Source organism: Artemia franciscana, unplaced genomic scaffold (genome assembly GCF_032884065.1).
Source record: "Artemia franciscana unplaced genomic scaffold, ASM3288406v1 PGA_scaffold_23, whole genome shotgun sequence".
In the NCBI taxonomy this organism is placed as follows: Eukaryota; Metazoa; Arthropoda; class Branchiopoda; order Anostraca; family Artemiidae; genus Artemia; species Artemia franciscana.
Window position 1 is genome coordinate 249,263 of NW_027062649.1, and position 8,835 is coordinate 258,097.

Genomic DNA, 8,835 nt, shown 5'->3' on the forward strand with positions numbered 1-8,835 from the left:
CACAGAGAAGTATAAGGCCCCTGTGCTGTCTAAGGACCAGAACATAATTGCATTTTACTGAAAACAAAACCCATTTTAAGCCTTATTTCTTTTATAAATTTATTAAGTCCAAAATAGGATACGAATGAAATACAAGCGTGTCAGTGTTTATCACTAGGTCCAGTGTTCGAAAAATAAATTAGCTTCTATGGAGTTAGATACTAGGTCTAATCAAGATCCATTTTGAAAACAATTTTATTCTGTTAATTGTTCTCTCATGTGTATGCTGTCATAGTTTATGTCTCATAGTTACACTTCATTGTAAAGTTAAGAATACTTTTGAATGACATGTTTGCGGATCTAGTCCAATGAAATTTTTGTAGGAATAATCAATAACATATTTAGAAGCGTCGTAACATGAAAGGATTTGTAAACCAGCTACGTAACCTTATCTAACCGAATTTCGAATTTCAGAAGTAGGCTAGTACTTCATTCTTAAACTTACACAAACGTTTCAAATTGATGACGTAAGTCATCTATTTCAGTCATGGCCAGAATTGCCTCTCACTCCATTGGACTATTTGTCTTTGCTTTTTCTACAATTAGCCATGACTTGATGCCCAAAACTATTCCATTATAATTCAAGCCTAAAGGTTCATTCGAAACCTATAGTTTTGAATTAAAATGGAATAGTTGTGGGAATCAAGTCATGGCTAATTGCGGAAGAAGCCAAGACAAAGAGTCCAATGGAGTGAGAGGCAATTCTGGCAGTTATCGCCCCTATTAGGATTGTATAAAAATTAGGTTAGTTCTTTTGTTAATAGATATGTCTATCTATTTTCCGTTCGTGCGTCATTCCTAGGGCAGTAGAACCAAGGTAGATAGTCATAGAGCTAGGATAGGGATAGAACCTATAGTTTTTCAAGTTTCTGGTCAAGTCTACCAACGAAGAAATGACGCTTATTGGACAAGTGAAAATAAAACCTGATTGCTTGAATTGGTTAAATGCAAACTTACACAATCAGATGTGTCTTAAAAATTGGCGAAAACCTGGAATCTAATTATCAATAAAAATAAACTCCATATGCAGTCATGTAGCTTTTAGTAGTATCGGGAGCCAATTTGAAAAAATTGAAGCCTTGGTGAAAAATTTGCCAAAAATACGCTGAAATTTATTTTGAAAGTTAAAACTGACAACACTAACAGAAATATGATACTGCGCTAAAAGCTTCATAATTTTGAAACAACCAACAGAAAAAACCTTAGAAAACCGCAGTTTTCGTATATGAATAGATGCGAGATGGATCTTGACTAATGGCTCTTAACAGGACGGCGTAGAAAACGATGACACCATACGTTTCCAGTTGATTTATCACTTGCCATACTTGTGGCATCTTCGACTTGGAGGTGGGCTAGTGCAAGGAGTTTGTTGGATTTATCCTTCTACCTAGTGGGGGGGGGAGGCTTTCTCCAGGACATTTCTATCCGTGCAGGTTGGGTTAGAAGTCAAAGATAACCCGTACTGGGGCGTCATCAGGCAGACGAATAGTGTGAATGGCAACCTGTAAAGCACTTGACAAGAGGGTCTGGTTGGTAGCAAAGTCAGTTCACTGAAAACCATTAATTCTTCGAAGATGATTCGTCTGATTGACATTGACAGTGGAGAAGACGGAGTTTGCGGCTGGCCACATATCTGGCTCCATACAGTAGCGCGGTGCTGACTGAAGAGTTGTAAATGCGTATTATAGTTTGGCGGCTTGTGCTTGGTATTCGTCAAATGCTATTAAACCTCCCAACAACTACTGACGCTTCGGTTATTCGAGATGTAAGTACTTTTGTGATTTAGCCCTCCCTCGACAGTGTGAATCCCAGGTAAGTTAAGTATCCAACTACATCTATTGAGTTATCATCGGTATATTCAAGCATGTATAGAGACTTATGATGGGTCTTAGGGGCTAAAAGTTTTATTTTGATCTACTTGGTACTTTAAGTGTTTATAATATGTTATGGTCTTTTGGACTATTGCATCTTCCTTTGGAGCATGTCTCTTCTAAAATTTAGCCATCCTTCGACAGTATGAATCCCATGTACGTGAATTATTCAACCACATCTATTGATTTATCCCCAGTATATTCAGGCATGTATAGAGATCTATGATGGGTCCTAGGGGCTAAAAGTTGTTATTTTGATCTACTTGGTACATTAAGTGCTTATAATATGGTCTTTTGTACTATTGCATCATCCTTTGGAGTAGGTCTCTTCTAAAATAAAGACAAAAGACAAATTAAAATGAGAAAATTCGACATATGGATTCTCTGCAGTAATTTTCCTTAGGCTCTCAGAGTTATGGTTTAAGCTTATAATTAGTTAACGACATTCTTTTTTTGTAGGAAAAACAGCAAATGGCTCTTGCCCTCTAGTCCCAGATACAGATAATGCAGTAAATTTCACTTTGCATACAGATGATGATAGTGAATGCAAAAGAAAAATTGGAAGTCGGACACTCAAGTCTCCTCCTTGCCAAAATGGGATGCTGGTCCAAAGGTTCCTATATCTTATTTTAATTATTGTAACAAATTTGTATAATTTGCAAGCGTACATGACACCTAGCCAATCACAAAAGGTTATAGAACGCATAGGTGTAGAAACTCAAAACTGAAAAAAAAAAAACTCAGTTATGTTAGGTATAATTAAAGTTGCTACCAATAGATATACCCAAAATTAAAGAAACGCGGCTTTTTTCAAGGAGGAGTGTTATTATGTTTGTTTTAGAGTGCATCCCTTGAGGGTCAATCGAGAAACAGGCAAAAAGAAAAATCCCTTGAAAACTTATCATTCATAAATTTTTTTTGCGGGGGAGGGGGGATTGTTCTGCATCTTCCTCTTCTGTTTGGCCATCTTCACATTCATTTTTCAATGATTACTGGATTAATTGGAAATAATTTAGAAACAAACAGATTTAATTTGAAATAAAAGATTGCTATATTTGTGTAAACGAATTTAAATACAATACGGCAAGGAAATTCAAAAATTTTAAATATAAAGGAACATTCAAAACTGTGCTGAAAGCTTCCGAAATTGCATAAAAATGCAGTTAACATGTATAACAGAAGAAATAGTAATCATTCCGCAAATTTAAAAATAAATAGTAAAGGTAAAAACTTTTTGATAATTTAAAGTTTTTAAGCAAAAGGATTTATTTAATTTTTAAGTTTATAAATTTCCCGAATAACAAAGTTTCTTGAATTTTTCATATATCAAGTTTTTAGTTCATGATTGAACAGTATTAAGTACCAAAAAGTTGGTTCAAGTATTTAACAGTAAGTACCAAAAAGTTTAAGAAAATTTCAAGTAGAGGAAAAATTTTAAGTACTACGGTAAAATTCAAATTATAAATAGTAGAAATATTCTCTAGTCTCCTTTCTGCAAAATGGTCTTCTTCCCCCCATTTTCCCAATAAAAGGCTTTCCCACTCTCGCAGACTATCGAATACACACGATATGTGACAAAATAAGAACTAGAAGCAGTCCTCTCCAAACTTCTTTTAAACTTCTATGTTACTATTTCTAAAAATTGTTACTGCATTTGTTACTACTGGAGTCTTACAAATTAATCTCACAGCAATTTATCTTTACAAATTAATCTCTAATGTAATGAAATTAATTAGATTACAAATTAATCTCTTGGCATTCTAATAGTTCTACTTACGTAATGGTTTATGTAAGTAACTCTTAGCCTATCACTACTCTTCAGCCGTAAAAACAATCGTTTGGGTCTATACAACGGGCACCTGCAGTAAATATTTCTCATTATAGATTCCGTAAGTTTCAGAAGAGAGTAAACGCTGCGGCTTTTTTATATTTCTGCTGTTTGACTGACTCATCTGCTAGTTTGAATATAAGCCAACATGTCCTTGTGCAAGTTAAGGAATTTGACCTTCCTTTGATTTTTATTACACAAAGTTACAAGGAAATTAATATTTCTATGTCAACTGGGAATCAATTATCTGTTTTTTGCCCTTTTTATTACTGTTTTTTGCCCTTTTAATTACTGCAAGTAACTGTCAAAAGAGATTGTCTTTTGACAATTTCTATCTGTATAAGGCAAAGTCCGTGGAAGCTAACCAGCGGTGCGTAGCACCAAAGAAAGTCTATTTTGACTCAACATCTATAATTAAGACCAATAAATTATAAAGCAACTCCAATTTGTAAAGGAGCTTCGGAAGTGGCTGTTTTTACTACAGTTCCTTTGAATTATTAGAAAAAATTGTTTAGTATTATTAACTAGTACTTGTCTTTTCTTTCTAGTGAGCTGACACAGAGCCAACTGGAATTCTTCCGAGTTCTTGATGAGAAAATCGAAAGTGTAAGTTTTCCATTCCGTTTATTTTGTCTAAGCATAAATTCGAAAGATTTCACTCGGATCAAAGTAATCAATTCCTTTTTTCTCTTCGTTTTACAGAAAGTTGGAGCAGAAACTTCTTACCCCACTTTAATCTTTTTTTGCATAAATTTAGGGGCCTAAATATAATAAAAGGAAAATAACCTAAAACTGGTAATTTTTTTAATAAGACAATAAAAAGGAAATAAAGTCTTTATAATACAAAAATAGCAATAAAAGTTGGAATATGTCAGCTTCACGTCCAAAAGCCTTTATCAACGGAATAAAATAGCCTAAACAAAACATAAAAAACAAATAAAAATGCACAAACGCTATATAAAACCAAAAAGTAATACTCACACTTAAACCCTCACATTTAAACGAAATCCAATATGGAAACCACCAAAGTACACAGCAGTAAGAAGTTACATAGATGCCTATATAAATGAAATGATAACAGCAACAGCAAACAGTAGCAAAAATGAAGACCCCGGACAAGGGTCAAACTTTCTGGTTGGGGGATTCAATTCTAACAAGCGCAGAATTTTTTCGTTATTCTTTAATAACGTATTATATGTTCTTTGATCTTTACCATTCATTGATAAAGATATTTTCTAGGACCGACCATTAAAATTAAACAAAGATGTAAGACATTAGTCTAAATAAATCTTCAACTTCCCCTCTGGGAAAAGAAAATACAGAACAGTCTTATAGCTTTATCATAGACTTATCCTTAGTATAAACCCCACTGAATTTGTGAGTACTTACCATTCAAAAGTCTATCCACAAAAAAGCCACATATTTCTTAAATTCAAAATATATAGATAAGATAGTATGGATTTCCAAAAGACTCTCATAGGGTGAGGGAACCATTAATCTGTTCGGGAGTTATCTAGCATATTCTTTGAATGTAAATGTGGAAATGTAATACATTGTCATGTGACTTATTTTGATTCCCCCCCCCCTATCTTAGATTGTTTGTTGTTGTTGAAATTAAGCTACCTAGATAATGGAAACAATATTAAAAACGACTGTAATCTATGATTAAAATACATTATATTGAAAATATTTACAAAATTTATTTTTGGCATTGAACCAAGACTAAAAACCAACGTAAATAAACGAGATTGAGCATTCATAATCCCATTAATAAATGTTACGAAACTACTTCCTTGTCAAGAAATCCTAAGTTACAAACATGTTTTCTTTAATTTATTTGCTTCAATGCTCGCAAACGGATCTTTTTAAAAATAGGGGTTTCGCCCATAACAAATACTGATTAATAATGGGCCGTTGAATACAAAGAGTCTTACCTTCATTCTTCGGTATTTAGTTCTGAGTCCCCAGAGGCATTGCTGTACTCCAGCCTTCTATTAGGGGAAAAAGTATGGCCCCCATGAAGGGGAAAAAGGTGCTCTCAATGTTACTTTTCCCAACCCCTTCTTGAGATAGCTGAGATACAAATAAAATAATTATCCTTATTATCCTTGTATGATTAAAATCCTAATATCGTAACTTATAGTTATAAGTTATTAGAAGTTTATAGTTAATATTATACCTATAATCATTACAATCTTATTATCCTAGTTCATTATTATCCTTGATGAACTTGAACTTATCCTAGGAATTTATCTTTAGGTCACACATTTTTTCTACTGGGCTCTCATATATCTTTCCATTTTCAGTGCTCTTGCTAAGCGGTAGAATAAATATTAATATCTGGAAAATGATAATGAAAAGGAAGGTGGTCTCATGGAACAATAAGGACAGGGTGAGGTAAGAGTCCCAAAAAAGGGAGTTGGAAGTTAGTTCTGTTTGTGCTGTTTGTGCCAGCAAAGGGCTACGTTCAATAAAGAGAAAGTATTTAAGTTTGCATTCCGACTACATTCCTACTCGTAGCCTTGATTTAAAACTAATAGTTATATATTTTTATTGTAAATCTCAAAATATGTAACTTTTCTTAGAATCAATATTACGCTAAAGCGTTACCTCAGACCCTAGGTCCTTCTGTGCCTCCAGAGGCGCATAGAGCATCCAAGAAGGATTGCCAATCATCTATCATCGTTGCACCCTTCCAGAAATCCTCCTATTCAGGTTGAAGCGAGGCATTGGGATTCAAGAGGTCAGTTTCGTAGCTGGCTCATAAGGTGTTTTTAGGGCGTATTCCTTTCTGGAACCGCGTGGCTACCACCAGAGAACAACTTTTGGCATTCAAGTTTCGGGCGTAAGAATCACATTCCCGAGATATCTCCTCTTCTGTTATTGGATAACTTCAGTAATCAGTGGCTGAGACACTTTCTGTCGTACAGTAGCATTCTTTGTTTTACGGCGCAATGGATACTTAGGATCTGCCTTAAACACGTATTTTCTCACACGAGAAGTTTTTTAAGTTGTTGATCTAAGGGCCAGATTTCGGAGCCATAGAAAACTGACGAGGGGACATTGCTGTTTAACAGCCTGAGCTTGAATTAGAGAGAGCACTGATGGCTACTCGAAATTTGAATCTGTCTCCTGAAAGATACATTTACCTGGCCGATTCTGAGCTTGACTTCTCTGTGGCAGGAGCCGGTGTTATGGATATTGCTCCCTAAATACTTAAACTCCACGACTTTTTCAATGGTCTGGTTTATTAGGAAGTTATCTATCTGGTTTATCCCATGTCTGTTAGATGAAGCCTAGGAGTACTTGTTCACGTCTTTGTTGGCAAAGAGAGTACCACCAACAGCCCGGCCATTAGAGTGAGCCATTTCTGTTACCAAATCTCCATTATCGTTGGGTTCTCCAAGATTATGGTTGCCCAGGATTTCAACACATTTGTTTCCATCCTTGCCAACCTACGCATTGAAATTCCTTGTGACGTTTTTCCTTCACAATTTAAGATCATGAAGAAATTTAGTGGCGATTCCCTCAGGGCAAGAGGCAGGTGTATGTTACGTAATATGGAATGTCTTCTAAAAGATACAGGTGCTATTTATACAATAGGGTTTATTTACTTTTGGTTGTTACGTAATAGGGGTTGTTTACTTCATAATTTTGGTGGTTGTTAGGTAATCGACTTTGTTTTCTTCTTGATGCAGGTGTATGTTACATAACAGGGTATTATCTACTAAAACAAATGAATGTAGGTGTATGTTACGCAATGGAAGTTCATTTTCTTCACCATTTCTTTGGTTGTTACGTAATAGGGAATGTTTTCTTCAAAACATTTCACGACATTTTGTAAAACTTTTTTTAGAGGTTTTTTCAACACGTTTCAAGACATTTCAAAGCGTTTTTTAAGACAGTTTTCTTCAAAAACTATTTGGAGACGATGTTTCTTATGATATTTTTCTTCAAGATCTTTTTTCAAGACATTTTTTTCAGACATTTTTCTACCAGACGTTTTTCGAGACATTTCAAGACTTTTTAAAGACATTTTTCTTCAAGAAGTTTCTCACGGTTTCTTTGGTTGTTATGTAAGAGGGAATGTTTACTTATGTTAAGGGTGACGTAATCTCGCTTGACATGCTAGAATTCAGGGGCCCGTGGGGGGATCCCCACTTATTACTGAAGAGGGCACATACTTGGGGTGTTACGTAATGAAAGCGCGCACGTGAGACGTTAAGTAATGGTGGCGCACACACGGGATGTTATATAATGACAGTGAACTTGTGGGTGTTATGTAATGACGGCGCATACGCAGGCTGTTACGTAATGACGGTACACAAATGGATGTTGCATAACACTTTAAGAGATTTTTTCTTTGGGATTTCCTTTTTCTTTCAAGGCATTTTTTACTTCAGGATTTTGTTTTCTTTCAAGGCGTTTTTTTATTACTTTCATAGCGTTTTTTTTTCTTGTTGAGATTTGATTTTCTTTCAAGACATTTTTTCAGGAAACCTTTATAATCCATAGATTTTTCCCAGCATAAGGATTCAAAAGAAATTTCCATCCAATCGAATGGAGCCCTATACAGATGGACTATGAACGCCTTTCTAACATTATTATTCGGCTAATACCTTCTACTTTATAACTTATTCAAGGCAAGGACAATTCCCTGTCTTGCTCACTAAAACAATTAAATTGATGGCACATTTCCAGTCCATTCCATATGAGGGTGCGATCATCCCAATTCTATTGATTTTTGCTCTATTAGATGCACCTGCTTGTTAAAGCGTTAATAATTTTCTAACGTGACCTAGACAGCTAAAGCTAGCTAATGAATCAGTGCGATGTCACATAGCAGTCGCCTTTGATGTTTCATTGCGTAAATGGTTATCTATTAAACATTTCTGCTGAATTCAAGAAATCTAAAGAACAACGGCTTTTGTATATCCCAATTATATAAAAAGCTATAAAATCCTGAAATCAAAGAAAAGAGAGTTAAAATTCTACAAACTGAAAAACAAAATGTGAAAAACCTAATATAAGATAAATGTAAGCAAAAACAAGCGTGGATCAAAGAAAGATGAAAGTCTTAATAAGCAATTCCAGGGA

At 34.9% G+C, this 8,835-nt stretch overlaps 1 long non-coding RNA gene across 1 annotated transcript; it reads left to right on the plus strand.

Moving 5' to 3' along the window:
- Positions 1-2,374: 2,374 nt before the first annotated feature.
- LOC136041460 (uncharacterized) lies at positions 2,375-6,136 on the plus strand. The gene is made up of 3 exons (XR_010621032.1): positions 2,375-2,523; positions 4,287-4,344; positions 6,045-6,136. It is a non-coding gene; the product is annotated as an uncharacterized LOC136041460 (long non-coding RNA).
- The last annotated feature ends 2,699 nt before the right edge of the window (positions 6,137-8,835 follow it).